At 52.7% G+C, this 23,990-nt stretch overlaps 1 protein-coding gene across 1 annotated transcript in view; it reads right to left on the bottom strand.

Moving 5' to 3' along the window:
* The window catches only part of LOC142846180 (nectin-1), a 62,339-nt gene that overhangs the window by 36,958 nt on the left and 1,391 nt on the right, over positions 1-23,990 (bottom strand). The gene's annotated exons all lie outside the window — the stretch shown is intronic.

The following is a 23,990-nucleotide window of genomic DNA, read 5'->3' on the forward strand; positions in this document are numbered from 1 at the left end:
AGGTTCTGGCAGTTCTCCTAAGTCCTGTCTCCCAAGTGTATAGAATGGCGCTCGATGCTGGACACGGTCCCCAGAGCCTTGCATGAGGCAAGCAGTGACTGCTTCAGTGACAAAGTTGACATGAGACAGGGGTGTCCTAGGGCTCAGGGACCCAGGGAAATGGACAAGAGTGTAGGGTCTCTCAGCTGGACTCCCGTTGAGTGACAGGTCTCTGTCCTCTACTCTAGGGGTGCTGTTAGACGTGGCAGGGGCAGGGACCCGGAAGCCCAAACCTGACCTCTTGCAGACTTTCCTCCTTCCTGCGCTGAGGGTATCTGGAGAGGAGACAAATCTCAGGGAGCCGTTAATTAGTTCTGACAAATTAATAAAGAGACCCTAATTTATTTTCCGTATCTAATTTCCTTTTCTGTGTTTTATTTTCCTGCCCAACAAGCTGGTGCTGGGGAAATGGAGGGGAAAAGCGGAAGCAGTGGTGGGGTTGGTCTGAAGACAGCCCAGTCTCCCACCGCCCCCATCTGGCACCATGCCCTGCCCCCACCCCACCCTGCTCTGCTCCAGGAAGCCAGCCCCAGACATTAAGCTGTCAAACCGCTCCCAATTATCTCCCTCTATGCCCGCTGGCTTCAGGGGCGACAGTTGTAGCAAGCTGGTGTTGACTCATTCTGTCACCGGCCTGCCCTGCTCTGGGAAAATGCAATTTAATGAAGTCCAGTGGCAGGGCTGGAGCAGATGGGGTCCTAGAAAGAGGTGGGACCAGTGTGGGGACGGGCAGCGTCTTTGGTCTGTAGGACAGGGTCTCACCTCCAGACCCTAGCGAGGTCATCTTGCACACTTTCCCTCACTTCACCTCCCACAAGAGCTCTGGGCAATGACAGCATTAACCTTCTCTGCGAGGGCCTCCACCTTCCTGGGCTGCCCGTTTTAAAAGCGTATGGTCCTGACAGCTGGGAAGGTCTTCCTGCTGTTTAATCTCCATCCTTTTTCGCTGAAGGGGAAGTCCATTTCCCCATGCTTTTTGATGCTGAGCCCAGGAGTGGATCTGTTATGCCAGACACCACCCCGGCTAGGGTTAGAGATGGATACTGTCCATCCACTATCCAGTCACGTCCGGTGCTAAATCCTGGGAGATTCCCTTCTGTTTGGGTTAGGGCTGGGTCCCTCTCTCATGCTGCCTCCTTGTTCCACCCAACCAGGGACTCTTCTGTCTCACTGTGTAGCCGAGAACCCTCTTTCTCCAGTTGCTGGATCCAAAGCCCTCCTCTACCACGCTAGCTTGTATGACTACACTTTCGACACCCATGTCCTCATCTATGACCATGGAAAGAAAGCCGAGTATGGGAGCACATGCCTGAAATCCCATGGCTGAAGATGCTGAAGCAGGAGAACCATACCTTTAAGCTAGCCTGCGCTATCCAGAAAAACTGTTTCACAGAAGACAAAGAGAGAGGGAGGGAGGGAGAGAGGGAGGGAGGAAAGAGAGGGAAGGGGGAAGAGGAGGAGACAAGATCATTTTCTTATTCATTGATTAGTTATTAGAAAGATCAAATGACTAAAAAATTAACTACATTTTTATTTTATTTGTATAGGTTGCTGTGTGCCATGGCACATGTGGAGGTCAGAGAGCTCCTTGCAAGGAGTCAGTTTTCTGTCCACCACATGGAGATTAAAGCTGGGTCCTTCGGCTTGGTGGTGGGCACCTCTACCTGCTGAGGCATCCTGCTGGCTCTGATGGATCAAAGGACTTTCTATAAGCTGAGTCTAGGAAGCTGACCCTGACTCGAAGCACCTGCTAAGTAATGCCCACGAGTCTCATGAGCACACATGGTCCTTCTATGCTAACAGTGGGTGCTTGGAGTCTTCCAGGGTGTTCACATGGGAGACCATGAAGAGCTGACTGGTGAGCCACGTGACCAAGAGGCCAGGGCATCCTACTGATTCTCCAGCCCCTGTGGAAAGGACTGGGGCTTAGTTTAAGTAGAGTTTTGACCTTAGGTTTCTTTGACTGACCCTCTAGAGCCCACATGCAGAAGGCCCTAGCTGTCTCAAAGGGCTCCTAAGCATACCAAAGGGACAGCTAAGTAAAGGCCTTACACAAGAGGTGGGAGGCATCTCCAGAGGCCACAAAGGTCTTGGCCCTCACTCTTGTGTAACTTGCTTGTTAGTTTGTTAATGCTTTGACAAGGAGTAGGAATGGGTGACAGACCCACATACATCCGCTGTGCGCAGAGCATGGGACAGAAGATCCCAAGAACCTCTGAGGAGCTACAAGGCCAGAGGACAGCCAGGGTGATAGCAAGCCACTTCCTGTACGATTCCCACCGTGGATGTCTACCATCTGGCTTATCACTGAAGTACCCTGTTGTCCTCAAACACTAAGGGCCTCAAAGGACTGATCGTGGAACCTGCAAGGCCTGCCCAGCGAGTGGAGTGTGTGGGGGGGACAGCATACACAGGCGCTCGTCACGTGAAGACTCGATCAGCCTTCCTTACCCCTGACTCAAATCACACACTTACTGGGCTTTCCTCTCTTCCAGTCAGCTCTCCTTGCAGGAACCTCTTAGGGTTCCTGCCCAAACATCCAGGGGGCATAGTTCTTCAGGCTGGAAGGAGCTACTTCTGATAGGTGGCTCACTAAGGGCACTCATTGTACCATTTTCCTGGACTTTAACCAGAGAGTAGGGCCTGTCTTCCTCCTTCCTCTGGCCTTCTGGGACAGCCTCAGGGTTCCCTGAGATGTAGTCAGATGGGGAGAACTTCAGGAGGGAGGGTAAATGGGGTCAGAGGCCACAAACTAAATTCCTTGGTTCTAGCCTAGGGAGAGATTCCTAGGCCCTTCCAGGTCCTGTGTCCATCTGTAACTATTGGACTAACATCAGGAGGGCTCAGAGTGAGTTCTCTCCTCCTTGGAGGAGTAGAGACCCCTCTCTACTCCCAAAGTGCCTCAAGATACTCTGGGACAAACGGGACAAATGGAAGACTCAGGAAAGCGACAGGAAGCTCACTGTGGCCATGTGGACATCAGAGGCAGCTTCCTGGAGCCCTCCCAGGTGAACAGAAGATATGTGCACGTGTTTGCAACATGAACATGCACGGGAGGGTCAGTGTGTGCAAAGGCACTGGCAGTGGCTTCCCTCTGGGATGTCCACTCAGTAAAATAGTACTGTTATCACAGGATCCTATCAGGTCCTCAGTAAAATAGTACTGTTATCACAGGTTCTATCAGGTCCTCAGTAAAATAGTACTGTTATCACTGGGTCCTATCAGATCCAGGGATCTAGCACTAGATAAACCATGAAAATCCTCTGTTCCTGAGAAGCATGGATGCTAATGATGGAAAAGACAAGAAATGAGAGGCAGTGTCTAGGTTTCTCACTGAGAAAAGACATTGGAACAAAACAGCAACCATGACAAGTATTTACCGGGGAGAGCCACATTCCAGCAGAGAGCAGAAGGTGCAAAGGCCCTGAGGCAAGAGACCTGGAATTTTTGGCCTGTGTTGTTGAGGTGAGAAACACAGGAGTCCCGTGACACAGGGCCTAGACAGGTCCTCTGAGTGAGATGGGAGGCCTTGGAGGACACGCGGAGGCGGCGTCTGATTTGGCTTGTTTTTCCCAGATCACCGATAACTGCTGGGAATAAAGCTGGAGGGAATGGAGGCAGAGAGCTGCACTCGGCTACTGTACCAGCCAGGACACTTCATGGAAGCCCCCAGGCATGATGGTGGAGCAAGGCGTGAGGGAGGAGGCCTCCAGCTCTTCATAGCCAACCTGTCCCACCTGGGCAGGTGACAGCTGGCAGCCCACTCCCTCACCCTGCAGACAAGCTGTCTCACCCATCCTGGCGTGAGGGAGGAGGAACGGGGTGGGAGAGGGGGCACACTGCATAAACAATGCCCTCGGGTCAGCTGTCACACAGAGAAGAGCCTTCTGGGGTGCCCCCCCCCCAGGAACTGGAGCCTGGCCACACTCCTCCCTCTCCTTACACTTTCCCAGACACTTCGAGATCAAATGACTTTCACTCCAGGGGAAGTTCTCCTTTCCACTGGGCACACACCAGCAGGCCCGCACCCAGATTAAAAGGCGATTTGGTGACTTGGCTTCTGTTAGGGCAGGGGGTCTGTTTGGCACCTTTCTTGGGAACTGAACCCCCTTGTAAGGCAGTAACATGGGCCTTGGGCCAACCCCTACTTCAGTGTCAAGGAGTAGGGAAAGGCAGATCTCTAGGCTTTGAGAACTTCTGCCTCCAGGCCTTTGCATAGCCCAGGAAGATCCTGCAATCCAGGGCTCTGCATGTCTCTCTCTGCACATCTGAGCCCTGGGAGCAGAAGGGACAGAAAAACCCATTTCCTCCTATACCCAGAAATCATAGCATGGGCTTCTCTCCAATCTGTTTCAAATGCACGGCCTGGGCCTGCCCCCACGGTGGCTTTTAAACCTTTGGAAACAGCATAGAGGACATCAGAGGCTTTGGTGTAGCCTCTACCTCCATTCGGTTAATGGTGTCCACGGCACACCCGAGGGCAAACACTGGCACTCCCTTCCAGCTCATTGGTCTCCACCATTTCTTTCAGTCCTCATGAAAACCCTTGGAGTTGGCGGCATAACAAAATGAACAAATAAATTATGTATTTATTTAGTAGTAGTTCAGGCTTGCCTTGAACTCCTGATGTTTCTGCCCTAGCCTCCTAAGTGCTGGGATGACAGGAATGCCTCACTGTGGGCAGCTGGTCAGTACTTCAGAAGAAGAAACTGAGGGCCAGACCCCTGGCCCTCAGACCAACCCTTGTCCCTCAATTCTATTTTTAAAAACTTATTTTTATTTTTGAGTACACACGTGGGTGGGTGTGCGATATGAGTACACACAGCCATGGAGGTCAGAGGTCATTGGAGCCTCTGAAGTGGAGCTGGAGTTACCTGCAGTTGTGAGTGACCTGGCATGGGTGTTGGGAACTTAACTTGGGTCCTCTGCAAGAACAGCAAGTTGGCAAGTGCTCTTCCTGCTGAGCTATCTCTCCATTAAGTCCCAACCCCTTAATTCTTCCATATAAAGCTACATGGGTGAGGAAGGAGAAGCATTAGCATCTACTGTTTGCATTCTAGTGGTTTCCGTCAAGTGAGCCATCCTTAAGTGACCTTGAAGGATGAGGGGTTTGATGGGTAATATCGATTGTCAATTTGACAGGATTTAAAAATCACCTAGGAGCTAAACCTCTGGGCATGTCAGGAGGTTTTTTTTTTTTTTGGTTTTTGTTTTTTTTTTTCTAAATTAAGTTAATTGATGTGAGAAAACCCACTCTATGGCCTGGCATCCAAGACTGACTAAAAAGGAGGAAGCAAGCAGTTCCAGCTGGTCTCAGTGTCTCCTCAGGTTGTCAGTCTCTTCTTCCTGAATGGGGCTACGATGTTCTCAGTCATCTTTTGCAGCTGTTCTGCCTCTCCTGCCACGATGGACTGTATCCTCCCAAACCGTGAGCCAAAATAAGCCTTCTTCCCTTGAGTTGCATTTTCCAGGTGTTCTGTGTGACAAGAGTCACACGAGGAGGCTCCCAGCAGGTGCAGTTGTGAAGGGCAGCTGGCCCCTCTCACTCCACCTGCCCAGGCTTACCACTGCTCTTCTCTTCTCCTGTGCTGGGCTCTATGCCAACATATCTTAGGCACTGGCCTCCCCCCCCATTGGGTTTTTGTACTGTTTCCCCATCTGTAGGGACTACCTTCCCCTAGGCCCACCACTTTGACTTTCTGGCTGAAAGTTACCTTACCACATCTTTGTGGTTAATCCCCATTCTGCTCCCACCTCTGCCAAATTTTCTAAATCCATTTTCCATGCTACTACTGGCAACCTGGACATATCACAGAAGCTACTCCCCCATCCTTTGTCCCTCGTAAGATGCTACTGACCACACGCTGTGTGCCCACACTGTGCCTCTTGTTACAGGTGGAGACAACAATAGTGATGACCACTAGAAGACGGGAGAATGAGAAAGACAGAGATAGTTTCTTTTTCTTTTTTCTCAGGCTAACAAGAATCCCAGGCATGAAAACAAACAATTACTGCACGCCAAGTGCTGGGTTTTGTTTGTTCTGTAAAGTATGAATCAAAAGTGAGGGAGGAAGCTGTCTGAGAGTGATGGAGGTACTACAACCAAGATGAGGCTTTTAGTTGGATCTCACCAGAGAGGAAGACAAGAGGGGACAGAAGAGAAGAGTACCTTTAAAGGTGTGTGGAGGGAAAGACATGGGGATCCGTGGCAGAGGGGAGAGTGTTGGGAAGGATTCAAGGGAGGTAATGGTGTAGCTAGCATGCATGAGACCCTGGGTTCAATCTCCAGCACAACACAACTGTGATGCTGGCATTTGGGAAGTGGAGACGGGAAGGTAAGGAGACAGACAGCCTCCGCTACATAGTGTATTCCAGCCTGATCTACAGGAGACCCCCTAAGTAAGTAGTCCTTGTAGTAGACAAGGTTGTAAACCTTGCCTTTGAGCCACTGGGTGCCATTAGTGCTCTCTGGGCAGAATTGCCACATAATCACTTAAGGGGGAGGGCTTGTGGAGTGAGTGCTAAGCGGAAGAGGTCACACACTGTATGGTCTCATTTAAGTGATGTGTTTAAATGGGCATGTGGGCAGGGGCAGAGAAGGGGTGACAGGTCTAGGGGGGCACAGATGTCCTGAATGCTAGGGTGGTGATGGTTTCTCAACTCAGCAAATATAATAAACGCCATTGAGTTGCATACTTTAGAAGGGTGAAGTTTATGGTATGTCAATTATATTGTAATTTAAAAGTACACGGAGAAGGTTGGGTGGTGGGCCAGCCATGAAGGAAGGGTCTCCATGAAGGTGTGAGATACCTTCTTCCCTCCCAAGCCCAGAGCTGATTCTGCTTGGGTAGGGTACTGGAAAGGCCCTAGGACCCCACCCCCAGGCACATCGCCATCCCCCTGCTCTAGTCAATGTTTCATGTACGTCCTGCACATGATGTCTGGGACCAGCATAACAAACAGGTCACCTGACAAGCTCCACCACTTATTTTTGAAGACAGACAAGTCCCCTGGCAATAGAGCAGGCACGGAAAGGCTTTGCTATAGATGAGGAAATTAGGGCAGAAAATAACATCATGAAAGCAGATCTGGCTGTTGGAGACAGGACGGATCCCACACTCCCTCACATCCCAGTGCATGGGGCCTGCCGGAGCTCCTGGGAGAACAAGGGTCACCTGACTTCAGACTGCCACACTGTCTCCTTGGAGTCAGCGTTATCCCCGCCACTATACCTGCAGGGGCCTAAGGTGCTCCCTGAAGCAGGTGGGGAGGGGTTCAGAAGCCAGGACCCCTTCTAATGATGGCCCTTGCTGTAGGACACTGAATCACAGGCTCCGTGCTCTGAAGACACCTACTTCCCAGTGGGGGGGCGTAGAAGGCCCTGCTCCTTAGGTGGTTCATTTGTGGAAGTTGGGGTTACCCTCCCACTGTAGAGTGGGGAGATGTGAGGCCACCACAGGGAAACTTTGAAGTGGGGTGGGCACGGAGACAGAAAAGGTACCTGGAAGGAGGTACCTGCAGAAGCTGCAGGTTCTCATTCTGCCGGGGTGAAGGACAAGGGCAGCCCCTGCACGCCCCAGTGTGCACGCATGGAAAGTACTTATGAATGGAAGTGGAAGGAGGGGGAGCAGTGTGTGTGGGAGGCCACAAGAAGCCCGGGAATGGGCTAGGGAGATGATAGACAGACCCAGGGAACTCCAGCTCCGGGACAGCGGTGCTTCTTGTCACGAGTTCGCAGGTGAAGGCATGGCAAAGACGAGGGGACGAGACAGAGCAGGTTGAGGGGAGGACTTAGCTATTTTTTCCCAGCATCCCCCAGGCCACTTCTCTCACCACAAACCTCAGTCTCAAGCCACTTGGTTGTCATGGAAACAGGATGGAATAGAACAGATGGTCTCTACTAGCCAAATTCCAATTAAACAGGGCAGAGATAGATAGGAAAGGGGGTGTGATCTGATGGGGCCATGGAGGGCTCTGCCCCACAGCCCACCTCACACATACCCAGGGCTCCCCTAGGATGGACGGGGGACTTGGGCAGAGAGTCTTACTGCCAGGCACCCGTGTCCTCACGCCTTCAGTCCTTAAAGATACAGGGCAGGGAGGTCGAGGAAATGTCAGCTGTGCGGAACGCACTGGGGGATTCACCTTTAAATTCAGCGCATCAAAATGAAGGCACACATGCACACGTGCACACACATATACACAAGCACGCCTGTGCACCGAAAACACATCTACAGGAACAGAAGCACGCAGGAGCAGTGCAGAAAGGTTAAGCAAAGTCATTACAGAGACACACTTTTAACATGGTACAAAGAAAATGCTTTGGAAACAAAATAAGCAATTTATTCCCATTTATTTAATTAACATCTTGGAAGACTCTCATCAGAAGCCTTCTAATAGAGATATAAACATACACCTGTGATCACATACAGTCCCTGGCCTCAAAGACACAGGACAAATGGACTAATAACATGAGCGCTGTTGCTTCGTTCCGACCGTGCACGGAGTGCGGTGGCCGCAGAGGAAATGACAGATCTGCAGAAGGCGACTAAAGATGAGAGGGCCTACGCAGAGGGTGCACGGGGCTTTGAAGGGTGAGTAGGAGCTTGCCGGGCAGTGAGGCCAGAACAAAGCTGGGAAAGAATGCAGCTTGCAGGGGAATACATTCGTTTGAGTGGAATTGATGTGTAGAGCAATTAGTGGGAGGAAAAGACCCCTAGACGAGGCCTGGTGCAAACGGTACCACTTCTGACGCGTACACGCCAATATCCGACACACAGAAACATGCCACCACTCGGTTCACGCTTGCAAAGCCACCCAGCCACACACAGCCTGGCACACACAATTACGGTGCTCCAGTACTTAGCAAATGGGGAAAAAAGATTTGTTTGCTCCGAAAAAAGCGAGGTGGGTTTAGAGGTGTCAGGAAAAACAGAGTATCCGAAGTTCTCTCTTGGCTACGGGGTGAGAAAGGGTGCCAAGAGCGGCACAGAGACGGGGTGCTCCAGAGCCAGCTGGCTCCCATCACGTTAGCATACACTCACGAGGCACCTGCTGCCTACAAGGCTCTGAGCTGGGCTGTGGGAAGGCCTTCCTTAAGGAGCAAAAGGCCTAGAGGAAGGGAGAGGAGACAGTCACCCTGAACAAACTGGGTGTCTCACAGGCAGATGTGCTAGGGCTGGGGCTCGGCCATCAGCAGGAAGTAAGGCCCAGGAACAGGAGTTGGAGTACTTCACTCTATGCCCAGATAACAGGATGGGAAGTAGCTATAGAAAAACATGTCTGGCTGCAGCAGAAGGCTAGCCCAGCGATGCTCAGTGTGCTGCCTGGGGGGAACCGCAGCAATGCTTTTGGTGGTTTGTTCTGTTTTGGTTTTGTTTGTTTGTCTGTCTGAGACAAGGTAGCCTAGGCTGACCTCAAACCCACAGTGATCTGCCTGCCTCTGCCCCCACTTCCCTAAATTCTGGGATTACAGGCTTGTAATCCTGGCTTGAAGATATCTATTGTCACAGTACACAGAGGATAAAGGGGTGGATGCTACTGGCCTCTAGTGAGTAGAGGCCAGGGAAATTGCTAAACGTGCTTCCATGTGCAGGGTGGCCCATGGCAAAGGATGTCTGGCTTCCAAGGGAGCAGTGCTAAGGCTGAAAGGCATGGCCTAGATCGTCGGGCATGGACTGAGGTTGGCAGCAATGAAGAGCCCATGAGGGCTTCCCAGTGGGATGGGACAGTGGTATGCTCAAACTTCTCTTCATTCTGCCAGTGATCAGTGGCTGCTCAGGAATGGGGAAAGACATTGGGGAAGAGTGACAGTACTGAGCTCAGAGGTGTCCCAAGGACAGCGCCAGGCCTTGCAGCAGCAAAGGGGAAAGAGGAAAGGACAGCGAACAGACCTGGGGGTTCCAATGGCACAAACGGGAAGAGTCCAGGGTGGGCGGTAGCTTGGGCAGAGGGGGACAGGTGAGTAAAGATCTTGGGGTGCAGGACTACACACAGGTCAGGGTGAACTAAGAGGTGGAGGGTTTCTCGTTAGCCCTTCCTCTTCCTCAGGGCCTCCCAAGGCTCCATGCCCACCTCCACACACAGGTCTTCCACTTGGGGCTGTCCCTGTCTGTCTCCTAAGGCTTCGGGGCTCAATGTCAAGCTTTCTGTCCTGGAGCAGCCTCTAGACCCACCCTCGTGAAGGCCAGCTCTCCGCATCTCCATCCCAGTCTCTTTATCCACTCAAGCAGTTCTGACATTCCACACAACTCCCAGGGGCTGGGAACCCCCTGTCTTGAGGATAGACCCCCACTTTGTGTATGCATATGAGGGAGAGTAGGGGAGTCCACCCTGGGCCCTGCCTTCATTCAGCTCTGGCCTTTCTCTGGCTTCCCTTTCTACCACTCTGTCCCCTGATGGCTGGTTTGTAAAAACAGCTAGGGAAACTGTTCTAAGGGCCACCAGGACAGGATTATACCCAAGATCATAAGTCAGAGGTGGGAAACCTGGCCAACCTCGAACCAGCAAGTGCTCCCGTAGTCAACGAAGAAAATGCTAGAACCCCAGAACATGTGACTCCCCTGCTCTTTTTACCTTACATGGCAGGACCCGGTACAAACTGGTCTCAGGTGCCCCCAACATGGTCCATGAATAAACTCGCGAATCATGTTTCTAGTTGCTTTAAGCATTTCTTTTTGACACACAGTACCTGGAGCGGCTCGAGGAGAATCCATTGGCTCATTCCTCTTACAGGCACCACAGGGCTGCAGAAAGGGCCCACATACAATGGCAGCCTTGCTCTCTGGGGTACCTGGAGACCCTCTGTGGGTGGCCTGCCCTCCCAGCAGAAAGAATCTAGGGACATCCACAGCCTGTGGGGGAGGGCAGGGAAGGCTGGTCACTAATCTCTCTTGGAGATTACACAGCAGGCTGAATCTGGGTGCCAGAGACCAACTGGGGGGATGGGAGCATGATGGGAGGCTCTTGCCTGGGATGGGGGTGGGGGAGGCGGCAGGACCAAGCAGATGGGGCTTCTTTTCTGGGACCTGGACATAGCCAGAAAGACCTCTAGGATTAGGGGCTGAAATTTGGGGACAAAACTGCCAATGATTTATTAACTAGAGTTGCCAAAGATTAACCCAAACGCCTAGACCTTTAGGCTCAGGCTTCCTCTGTCATCTAAGTTGAACAACCCCCACCCCCAACTCCCACCCCCAACCCCCACCCCCAACCCCCACCCCCAACCCTGTGCAATTAGGCTACTTGTGGTCTGGCTCTTATCTTCCGGTGCCCTGATGGCTGCTACTCTCCAATGACTCCTACACGTAGGATTGATAGTTGTTTGGGACAGGTCCCCAGCTTGTCTGAGTGAACAGGGAGGTCCTCAGCCCTGTCCAAGTCTTCATTTCAACCTCTCTAATGGCTGGCTTGGCTGACTGCTGTTAGCATCTTACATCCCCAAACTCAGGCTTGGACCAGGCTGGGGGTCTGAAGGAGAGGAGGGAAGAACGATCAGACACCGTCTCTGCTAGAGGGGGACTAATGACAGGCGTGGCGGCAAGCATCAGTGAGTAGCCAGGGGTGTGGGCTCTACACAGCTCAGTCTCAGGGAAGCAGGAGCTGGTTAAGGTGGAGGCAGGTTGAGTAGATCCTGGGTGACCCCTCACCTCTCACCTGGCATGCTCAAAAAGGCTTCTGAGTGGCCCTGAAAGTAGAGGAAAGCTTATCGACCCCCTCAGCCTTGGCTTTGGGGAACTGGGAGCCCAGTGGCTGTGTGGGTGCCAGGACAGTTCGGTCAGACTACCTCTGCCCTTGAACTTCCACCTGCAGAATTTGCTTCAGTATCCTAGTGCCAAAAAGTGAGCGCCCCACCCTGCCACATGCTGGGTCTGGCCCTTCCTGTGTTGTGACATGCCCCAGAGCTGCTGCCTGTACTGGGTCATGAAACACCAGAAAACAGGAGAGGCTACTGGGAGATCACTCCACCTACGGCACCCCATGGGGTCACCCGACTCTCCAAATCAGTCAGAAATTTGGTCCCCAGGAGGGCACAGGAACCTTGGAGCCCACAAACAGCATGCCCCCCCCCACTGCAACCTCCCAGGTAACAGACACAGGCAGAAAGGGTCCCATCCCACCACCCTGGCTGCCCCCAAGCAGCCTCAGGGCCGCCCCACACATCATGATCCTCTGCAATATGCTCCCTCCACCATCCCCCTTTCCCCATCACTAACTTAATTCCTTAATTCCCACGGGAGATAAGCCGATCTTCCACTGCAATTTATAGTTAATCCAAAAGAAAACAGGGGTGGGAAGGGGTGAGGGCTGGACTAGAGGATGGGGGTGACAATGGAGGGAGGTGTGAAGCCAGCCTGCCCACTCCACCTCCTCTTAGATCTCTCACAGTCAACTGAGAATTGAGGCCAAAATCCCAGGCTGCTCAGTCTACTTCTGGTACACTGGGTTCAGTCTGGGGCAGTACTTCTGCTACTAGCTCTCCAGACAAATTGTTCCCAAAGACAGCACCAGAGACTGAGAGGTGTGTGACGCTGGACCACCAAAGCACATGGGGTTGGAGAGAAAGACGTGGCTTGAGGCCTCTCTGAGCAGATGATAAGGGCATCAGATGTGCCCCAGGCAATTTCAGGGGACAGTGAAGGAGCTGGTGTATCAGGACACAGATCTGGGTATAGTTGTATGGGAATGTAGGGATTCCAAGGAGGGTGGAGAGCTCCCTGTCCCTAGAGGGGTTCACACTGAAGCTGGAAGCTCTACCATCTGGAAGGGGTCTGGGTAAGGGGGTTCAGGATGTGAACATGCTAATACTTTATTTGATTTTGCCTCTAATACTGAGACTCCAGAATTTTGACCGACCTGCTCTGCCCTCTTTGACGGGACAAGGAAACTCCCTAAGTTGTGGTTCTGCTGGGAGGCTCTCTCTAGTTCTGGGACTGGTGGGGAAGCAGGGGCTCTCCTTGAAGGGTGTAGGAGAACCTGACCTAGCTCGTCTATCCTTAAGTTCTAAACAGGGAAGATTCAGGGAGATAAGCGTTGACATGACCCACCAGGCTGCAACACTCTGTCTACACAGCCTCCCAGGCATCTGTGTTGTGGGCATTCTTGCCTAAGGGAGAATTCACCTGAGGTGTCATATGCTGTATGTGAGGGCAGAGGGTTGATGCCATCCTCTGCTGGCCAGGACATTATGTGTGCTGCTGAGTCCTCGGCCGCCATCTCCAAGGGAATGTAGCAATGCACCATGCTTGCATAAGGGTGGTCAGGAGTATGTGGGAGAGTCAGAATCTTGAGCCTCTCTCATTTAATCGTGGCTTCCAACTTCTTAAGAAAGGAGACCAAATGGCCCCAAAGAGGCACCAGGCGACCCCCTGGGGTGGTGGTAGGGAAGGCACATCTCTGCCCCTAGCCTGGAGGAGGGGATATCTTGACCATATGATAGAGCTGCTAGAAGGGGGCCCTCCTTTGGAGACTGAATTTTCCTTCTCTAAGCTCAGGGTCCATGGATGAAGAGCTAATGATGGCCCCTGGTATGGCACCAGGCTCTCTATCAGCTTTCAGTTGCTTCCTCTTTCAAAGCCTCCACCCAAACCTAACAGTTAAGGGAACCTACGCTTACAGGTTGTATGGCATTGATCCACAGGCCAACACAGGTCACTCGTAAAATCTTACGACCAAAACAACTTGTGGGTTCAATCTTGAGAAGAAAAATAGTGAAACACGTTGTTACTGATCATACAGAAAAAAAAAATTTGCAAGTGACCTCCGAGTGTCTCTACATGGCACTGGGGGCAGAGCAGACATTGGCTAGGGGAGGCAGCGGTCGTCAGGGGCTACCTCTCACCTTCAGGGACCCAGACTCTGAGCCAGCATCAGTAGTTTGGCGAGAGCTCCCCCGCCCCACGAAGATGTCGAGCAGCTAATCAGGAGCAGATACACACATCACATGTGACCTCACGTGTGCACACATACACAATCATAAACCTCCTTAGTACACACACAGGAGACACGAAAACACTCATGAAGAAACACACATAAACCACACAAATTATTACCACAGCGCAAACCGTGTCCACAGCGCTGAGGGGATGGGGTAATGGAGTGATAGGGCGTGGACGCGGTAAGAAGCGCTGCCTGGGAATGATGCCTCCAAGCAGGGCTTGGGGCGGGGTGGATATGGAGAATTCCCAGCTATCCCTGCGGCAGCAGCGCTGTGAGGTGGGCGCCAAGGATTGTCACTGCATCCCCTCCTTTATCACCCCCGCTTCTCTTCAGTGCAGACCCAGGCCCATTATCTGCCTCCTGGGAGGACTGGGTAGGGTGGTGTGGCAGGGACAGAGGAGGGAGCAGGGGAGTAGGGTCTGTAGCCTAAGTTCCTCTATAGGCCCATCCATCAAGTCGTCGGAGATAATCAGTGCTCAGCTGGTTCAGGACACTGATGACTCTCTGGGTACCACAGACACAAAGAATAAATTTAGGAAGGGGCTGTGTAGGAGGTATCTGGGTAGCAGGGCTGCTGTCTTGCCTGGGAAGGGAGAGAAGGCCCATCCATCATTCTGAGAGATGCAGCAATCTAGGCCAATGAGATGGCGATGCTTCAGGGCGGGGGTGGTGGGCAGTAATAATAAAATCATCTTGTGCACGGTGTGGCTGCTCCGTCAGTATCTTATTTACACTTGGGAGATGTCTGTCCCTGCCTGTGCTCCAACTGAGACTCCCAGAAAAGCTGTACAATACAGCCACCATAGATGCAAAACCTCCTGGGTAGGGGGCTCCTTTGTGATCACTGGGCAATTCCCGGGTTTGGGGAGGATCCAAGCAGATCCTAAGTCTGCTTCTTCTGGGGGCTTTCAAGTAGATTCCAGTCTGGGATGGCTCCAGCTGGTGTTTGGGCCACTGGGGCCGCATTATGATTCAAGCTAGTGGAGCATGGACAATCTGAGGGTCTGGGAGGAATTTCTCTTTGGCTTCGGAACCGATCAGATGACTCTGCTTCAGCCCAGCTAACTTCCCAATTAAGCCAGTGGAGCCGTGAGGCCAGAGTCCATTGGGTGACCTGTAGGATCGTGAGGGCCCAGGAAAAAGCACTAGCTCTGGGTGACCCTGAGGGCAATGTGTTCACGTCCTGTGCAGAGGCCATTGTTAGTCCTGAGCCACAACCTGGGGAAAGGTCTGAGTTTTTCACTCCCAGGATTGTCTCTGCTGGGCTTCTCCAATTCTTTATCTGGCTGTACCCTACTGCATGGCTGAGGATCCCAGGCCCCAAGGGATGCACTGCCCCCCTCTCCAGCTCCTGGTCCCTGGCCTCCCTGGGGCAGAGGAAGCACTGGTCCTTTCATCCCAAGAGATCAAAGCTTCCTACACAGGTGAACACCCTAAATCCGCCCCTGCAGAGGCCCCTCCCTTTCTATCTTTTGGGAATCCTAGGAGACAGCAAAGGATAGAACCTTCCAGAAGCGTAAGATGAGCTCAGGACCCACCTAGGATAGCTTGATACCTGTTATGAAGTTTACTGAGAGAAGCCACTGCCCTGCTTCTTGTTTCTGCATGGAGCACGGTGGGAGGCTCCCACAATGGCACTGGTAATGTGTAGACTCAGGGAGGAAAGAAGGATAACATGGTAGCTTATCTGTTCCAGCACAGCCAATGGACACTCCTGAGGTCCAGGAGGGGTAGGGACATGAGAAGGGACAGGATGGTCCAGGAACATACTCATTGCGCTTCTAAAACTTCTAACATAGCAAAAGGACACCACATAGCTCCCAGGCCATGCAACCACAGGACGGGGTTATGTGTGATCCTCAAAGGGACACAGGTGTAAGCAGTAGCACGCTAAGCACAGAGCTGAACCACTCTTAATGTACTATCTTGCAAATGCTCCACGCTTAGCAAACAGGCTCCTCCACCATTTGCCCACAAAGCTCTGGAAGAGAAGCAACTCAGCCAAGTGGAAGCATCATAGACACTGGGTCTGACTTCTTAGACCCGAACTCTGACTCTGCCACTCGTCAGCTGAGTGACCACAGGCAAGTCACCTAACCTGTCTGGGTCTCATCCTTCCAGACATAAAAGTCGGCACACCGCATCTACCATGAACATTCCACGTGATCTGTGATGATCATACGTTATTAGATGATGCTGCCAACAGTGTCTGGCACCCAAGATCTCTGAACACAACTTTGCTTTCACCATCACTATTATTCATGCACCAGTCCCTCCACGCAGCAGCACTCCTAGCCGACTACAGGGCTGGCTCCACGTTAGGCCAGCGTTAGGCCACGAGAAAATTCAACCAAGAGGTCCTCGTGGCCTTGTGAAGAAGATAAAGCCCAGGTTCAAATAACGATGGGGCACCAATGAGGTACGGCAAGGCTGATGAGAGAAGTTATCCGCAGCCAGAGGGCGGAACGTGAAGGCTTCATGATGCTATTAGCTCAAATTTAGTGTTTAGAGTTAGCCTTTAAAGGAAATAGTGGATAAGGTGCAGGAACGGAAGGTGCAAAGGCACTGGAGTGGGGAAAACACTTGACCTGGACTGAGTGTGCAGGCGAGGGCACTGAGCCACTACAGGGAAGGAGCAGCTCTCATAGGCTCCTGAGCTTGTAAGAGTCCTTTTCGGGTGTAGCCTGGGAGTGTGGGAATACGGGAGCCTGGAGTCAGGGCCAGATACAAGCCAGGAGCTGCAGTAGCAGCCTCACCAAGGAGATACTGTCACCAGAGTTCATAGCAGTGGCTTGACCCGGATGCACCTTCTCTTACACTCGTCTTAGCAGTTGACAGGGAAGGGGTGACACCTGAGGTGTGGCTCAGAGGCATAGAGGGGCACCACCTCCCCATCCCAGTGTCACTTACACAGCAGAAGTGGCTTGAAGGGGCTTCCAGGAAATGCCCTGGAGCCATTACTGGCCACTTGCCCCCTTCCCTCAGTGCAGAGTTGACTGTGTCTGCCCAAAGAGATCATGCTTCCCTCTCCACTGACTCATCTGGCGGTCCTACCAGCTCACCTGCCAAAGCGTGGGCTGCCCTGCATGACCCTCTTATGGGAGCAGGGCAGACCCGGGAGCCTGAGTGTGCTCACACCAGTTATTTGAGTCTGGCCTGCATTTTCCCAATAAGCCCGAGGCACCAAGAGGGATCTTGTTTGTTTTTCACAGTGACAGCTATGGAGCCATGCTGGTGTCCTGGTAGTCTGGGTTTCAGGTGGGACTATAAGACAGGAACACGGGGTACAGGCAGAACAAGGCTGGCTGTTCGTGGGCACTAGAGCCTGCTAGGAAACAGATAGCCCCATCTTTGGGGAACAGAACTCTGGTCAAGGCACCCAACTCCAGGGAGCAGGTGAGACAGGACCTTGGTGGTTCTTGGTAGGAATTGGCTCTTTCAGTCTTGGATGAAAACTCCAGTTAGAGATGAGGAAAATGCTTTGGCCACAGGGTCTCTAGTCCTCTACCCTCTGCCATTTGAATGGAAAGACAGGCCAAGATTTAGTCCAAGGCCACTGAGGACCCCGGGTTGTATCTCTGCTCCAGTTGCATGTGGGGATGGTATGCTGTCCCTCTCCCCAAGGGCCCTCATCTATGGGGTGATGATGGTGCAGCCTACAGTCAGCTCCTTTCAGGGAACAGCCCGGGAGGGAGCTGGGGCTTCTCCCTGCAGGCAGGGGGCAGAACTGAGAGTCCAGCTGGCTTCAGCTTTGTGGTATAAGCATTCCAGGACTTTGGAGGGATGGCCTCCATTTAAGCCCATCGATTGACCTCAGTCTCTCAATGGGACATTCTTGTGCCCATGGCCAATGGCCCATTTTGCTTCCTGGACCACGCCTGCAGCTGGGTCCCAAAGGAGCCACGAGCCAGCAGAACTAATGTCCTCTAATGAGATTCGGGCCAGAGTGGTCAGGCGGGTTTTATTGTCTGTGGCTGGGTAATGAGACTCCTCATAAACTGAGAGTGATTTGGGGTCTGTGTAGGCTAGAGGTGGCGGGGGTTGTCCGGGCAAGGGAGTTGACTCAAAGTGCCAAATTGTACCCCCAAACCTCTCTTGGGTGCTCCATCCACCCCATGATGCTTTCTGGGCTCCTGCTTTCTGCCTGAGCCAAGCCCACACCCTGTCCTGGCATGCCCATACCCTGGGGCCCCACGCTCACACCTCAGGGCCCTGCCCTTGTCTCAGCCCACATTTCCAGGGGAAGATGCTCCCTGTATCGCTCTCCTTCACCGCTCCACTGGTAGGCTTACCCTGTGCCAACCCGGGTTCTGTGTCACCTCCAGAAGCACTCCCCATGTTTTCCACTTACCCCTCACCTCCCTCCAGGTAGGGCAGGAAGGTGGCAGCTGGTGGTGGCTGACAAAGCCAATGACTATATCATGGGGACAATGGTGACCTGGCTCAACCCCTTCTGTGTGCCCATCCCAGCTTGTTCCTCTTTCTGGTCTACTGGACTCACCCCAGAAGCTTGGTGCCTAATAATGGCCACACTCGCATGGGAAGGCAACACGTCATCAAACTAAGATCCACTTTCTTTGTTTGTGAAAAGAAAACAATATTAATTCTAACACAACTCACGCGAATTCTAGCTGAAGCTCCGAGTGGAGAGTGGTACCCACCACACACGGGTTCCATCTGCATTATTTTCATGACAATTTAGTGGAAGACCAGGAAGAGAAGGAGGTAACCCCAGGAAGGACTCTCTTTACCCGGCCTCTACTGCCTCACCAAGAGCTGTTATCTCCCCTCTCCTCAGATGTAAAAGTTTAAAGAAAAGCAGGGGGCAGAGAGTCCCAGGCTCTCCCTGCCAGCCCTGGGCCGCTGCCTCTGCAAGAACTCCAGATGGGCAATGGTGCCCCAGCTGGGCTGCAGCCAGGGAGTGAAGCCGGTGCCTGGAGAGCCCTGGGCAACATGCTGCAGAACAAAGGCTGCCCAGCACCTGCTGCCTGTGGAGTACCCAGCCTCCACAGGACTGGCCTGGGCAGGTACCTTCAGCCAGTCAGGCCACCCGAGTCCTCCCACCATGCCAGCAGCTCCCAGGTGGCTGCAGCATCATGCCCAAATAGGGACAGGGCCACTCAGAGGAAAGACATTGGGAGAGAACCTGGGCTCTTCATTATTTCGTGCTATCACATGCTAGCCTTAAGCTAAACACTTTTAGTTCATCATTCTCCATCTCTCCTTGAAAGCCTGGATATCATAGCAACATTTAGTTCCATTTTACAGATAGGAAACCTGAGGCTCATGCAGCAACCCTGCTAAGGTTTCTCAACTAGTCATCAGTAGAGCTGGGATTCCAACCTAGCTTGGCCAGTTTTTACTAAGTTGGGCCACCAAGATGGGGTGAACACTTGGTTACGGGAGAAGGACAGCTAAGCGACCTGCTTCTCTGCCTTCTACTGAGAGTCTGAGAAAGGCACAGTTCTCATGCCCTACCCCTGGAGAATAAAACCCTATAACTTCCTCTTCTGCATTTCCCAGGATAAGGATTATCTACCAATTGCCCTCAAGACCCTACCCTCTGCTATCACACAGTCTCTGGGTCTGTCTTGGATCTCTCCTGTTACACTGGGTTTGCCTCTGCTTGTGGAAGGGTCGAGGTTTTGAGAGTGTATCTGACACATTGTCTCACACTTCTTCATTTTCCTCTTCTAGCTCCACCAGGCACTCGGAGCTTCAAGGGTTAACTGGATGCAGGGGTGTTATCTCCAGCTCAGGGCATTCCCTCTGCAAGGTGATCTGGCTCAGATCTTAAGTTACCTCCTGTCTCAGCCAGCACATCTGCTGTTGGCTCTGTGGGCTTGTTCTCTATGGAGTGGGGTCGGCAGCCCAGGGGAATACTTGTGTGCTAGGCTTGGGTGAGGAGGCTAAGCCCCCAAGACCGCTGTGTCCTATTCCTTGTTTCTTCCTGCCACCTCCTTTTCTAACAAATGAGCTCTCTCCTTCTATTGCCCAAGCCTAGGATTCTCTCAGGTACATTCATGTTGCTGACCTGGCCACCCACTCGGCTCTGCAGACTTCTTACAGGAACCAAAGGACTTCCTATCTTTGAAAAAGGACAGTGTGGTACCTAACTCCCCTAAATTCCTTTCCCTAAGTGCCCATGCAGGAAGCAAAGATCCATAAGGAGGAACTGAAAACCTATGTCCCCTGGCCCCTTCCAGACATTTCAGGATCTTGAGAGCCTATGGAGTAAGCCAGGCCCATTATGGCTCCAGCATTGCTCTGATGGCTGAGGAGGAGACAACAGAAGGTTCACAAGAAGAGAGAAGCCTTTCTAGGTGTCGTCAAGATCTTGTGCTCCTCCCTGTAAGGATTTAGGGGAAAGTCAAGGACAGAGAAGCAAGAAAGTAGCACCAAGGCTTCCTGGGACCCAGCAGTTTTTCCTGGAGTAAGCTAGCTAAGAGCAAATTCTGGGTCTCTTCCCAAAGTCACCCTCAAGTCACTGAGGTAGACACAGGCATTGCCAAGGCTCAAAGCTACCAATGGAACCCATCCGAATGCCATAAAAAGTCAGTTATGTGTGAACATGCATTTGGTACTTAGAGCCCCAGTTCCATGGTGATCGCAAATATGAATACAGATACTAATTCTAGTCCTTGCAGATCTGTGCTTGTAACAGTGAATTGGAGGTGACCAACATCATCACACAGAGCCCCATGCACATGTGTATACACACCCACTCTGGAGCAAAGGTGAGCCGGTCAGAGTGTTAGAGGCCAAGTCCCACAACTGGCTACAGAACCTTCTTACCTGAAGTGCTGGCTACTGTTCAAAGTTAAAGGTGAGAGAAAAAAAAGGCCCAACAGGTGATGTAGACATCTCTCTGCCCCTTCCTCAGTAGAGAGGTTTTCAATTTGCCAAGCTAACCAGGAAAGATACCATCAGAAGAGCAGAAGCTACAGTCACACCTCCCTTGGGTGTTTTCGATTTGTGCTGAACAATGAACATTAGTCAGCTGCTAAACAATGGGAGCATCATAGATGCAGCAATGGGAGCCGACCCTCTGGCCCTACAACCCAGCCCGCTGGCTCAGCTGTGGGCACAGCCACGCTGGCAGCCTACAACTGGGCCCACAGGCCAGGCAGCCCAGGCGATCGCCCAGGTGGACTCATTGTGCAGAGCCAAGTGGCCAAGGAAGGAACCGGCAGCCTACAACTGGTCCCAGCTTGCTTTAGGAAGCCACTGGTTATGTGTACTAGTCCAGGTTCAGAAAGCTTCTAGGCCACTCGGCCGGGACTGCTGGGCTCATGCTCTGCAGTGTCCAGCCTTCCCTCCAGCCTTGAGGGTTAGGCCTTGAATCTGACTCAGACGCTCTCTGCAAGGCTACCTGACTAATAGGCCTGGAGACGGCTGTGTTTGACACTGCAAACCCCAGGCCAGGAGAATGGATGCTGCTATAATGCCCAGCCCAGTAAATCCAAGCCCACCATGGTCTTTGAGAAACAGGCAAAAGGAAAAGAACCCAACAGCTTAGCTCGGGGGGGGGGGGGGGAGCTTCAAAGGAAAGCACCAGGAATGGGTGCTGTGGCTTGACAGGTCTTTGCATGGTGAGCTTGACACCTAGGGTGTGGGTTTCTTTCTAGACCAAAGGTGTGGGGAAGCCAATTAGAGAGGGTGTGGTATAGGTGGGACACTTACTTCCCAGGCAGCTTCTCCACCCCATCCTCTTCTGGTAACACCGTGGGTAACACTGACCCTCTCCTCTAAGTGAGCACCCTGGAAGGAACCTATCATCTCCGGGAACAAAGTCCTGGCCCCTTTCTACCCTACCTGTACTGTCTATCGTACAGAAACATACTCCTCTTTGTACACTTCAAGAGCCCGATCAGCTGTGTTACGAAGTCGGGAATCATCACATACACTGGGGTCTCCTTCCTCTCCACTTCCACAGTGTTCCCTGTCACAGCCCAGGAGAACCCAGGAAAGAGCAGCAGACTGGCAAATCCCCAGAGAAAGGCCAGAGTAGGAAGAAGCGGAGGAAGGGAGAGGAAGGTGCACAGTGGGGATGGGGTGCCAGCTGGGCCTCCCAGCCTTCTCAGTCGGAGGACCAGACTGAGTGTAGCTATACCTGCCCACTTTCTGTCACAGCGGACTCAGAAAGCAAGCAGAGCAGCAGACAGGCTCCATCTAGGAGCTGGGTGAGCCCAGGAACTTCGGTTGCCTCCACGGCACCCATTCACCAGTCACAATCAGTGGCAGAGCACCTACTAAAATACCTCTGGGCTGTGATTCCTTCCGGGGTATCCTAGCTTCTTGCTAGATTTTTGGTGGGGGAGCAGCTGCTTTGAGCCAGGTGAGTGTCACCTCCCTGTCTTGTAGGCGGAGCACATGGGGCCATTAACCCCCAAGGATGGAATTAAACATGCTTCAACCCATGCTTTAACCCAAAACGGAGAAATAGAGCAACAAATAGAGAGGGGTGAGCCTCCTTCCTCAAATCCTCTGGCCCTTTGTCCATCCCAGGATTAGGTTAACCCCTAGCATGCTAGGAATCCTTAGGGCTCTTGGCGAGTTCTCCTTGCTCTGGGTTCTGGGAAGGGTTAGGGATTTAAAAGGTTCTCTTAAGCCTGTGCTGACCAGATACATTCTAGAGGCTGAGTTTCTCTCTATACTGCACTTGACATCAGTAGCAAGAAAGTGGATGAAAACCTCTCATTACCACCCAGACCATACTGGCCGAGGGTTCAGCACGCTCCTGTGAACAGTGTGGAATGCTCCCTCCTGGGACACTCAAGGGGCTAGTACTCCACACTACCCATGCCCCTGCTTCCCCAAATCGCTTTCCTGGCACCCACCACTGATGAAGAGGTGCAGTGCCCTAGCAGTGAGCTGGCTGGCAGAAGGAGGCAGAAAAGGAAGTAAATGAGGCCAGGCTCTTGTCTTCCAGGAGTGCATCCAAGCCACACCTGGACAGTCAGGCCAGTCTCTTCCTAACAAACTGCCTGGCAAGCTTGAAGAATCACACTGGCTGGGAAGCCAATATTCTTAATCCAACACCGTATTGTACCACCCCAGGCTGGCGACCACCAGTTACAGTCAAGCTTCCCCTAGCCCCCAAAAGCCCCATCTTGCTAAGGCCAGAGCTCATCTCAGGTTTGTTTCCGGGGGTGGGGGGGAGGGGTGGCTAGAGAGATGCTTCCCCCACCTTGACCCAAATTAGTGTCCTGTTGGCAGCTCAGTTGCTTCCCCAGGGACACAAGGGGTTAAATCCAGGCGAGGGGACTTGGTAGGATTTGCCTCCTAAACGCATTTTCCAGTTCATTCCCCAGCACAATATGCCTGGGCCGGTCCCAGCCTCCGCCCCCCACCCCATCCGTCAGAACGGGCCACCACGGGCCACCTCAGGGTCGGACGCGGAGTTAACCCCTCTTCTGCCAGCAGCTCACACCTCGAGGAAAGACTCGCGGGACACCTTCGGGGCCTCTCGGGAAAGTGGGTCATGCGGCCACCTGGCTGGCATGAAGCCCACGGAGCTTCCTCCTGGGGGAGCCCTCTGCTTTAGAAGTGGAGTTCCAAGGCGGAGCCCAGTCCCGCGCAAGGCCGGGAGTTTGCGATCCCAAGACGGCCCGGCCTCACCCTCCAGAAAAGGAACCGCAGGTGAGCAAGAAGCTGCTTGTGCCGCAGGAGCCGGCTCCAAGCGCCCGCTGTGGGGCGATGTGGGACAACAGGGGGCCCCCCGCGAGCCCGAAACCGTCTGACAAGAGGCCGCCAAAAGAAACGAAGCCCCCTGCAACCCTCTAAGCCCACAGCCCACCAGCTCCGAGACTTACGCCCTCCCCCTGGGGCTGTTGTCTCATACCCCAAGCCCGTGATTACCGTGATTATTTTGCATTTATGTAACACTCAGTGTTTCCAAACTGCTTCTCGAGCTGAGAACTGGTTATTAAATAAATAGAACCCTATTACATATTATTATTTTTGTGAAGAACTAAGCGGAGAAAGTGCTTTCTTGCTACACAGAGACGTGC

This window comes from Microtus pennsylvanicus, chromosome 3 (genome assembly GCF_037038515.1).
Source record: "Microtus pennsylvanicus isolate mMicPen1 chromosome 3, mMicPen1.hap1, whole genome shotgun sequence".
NCBI lineage: Eukaryota > Metazoa > Chordata > Mammalia > Rodentia > Cricetidae > Microtus > Microtus pennsylvanicus.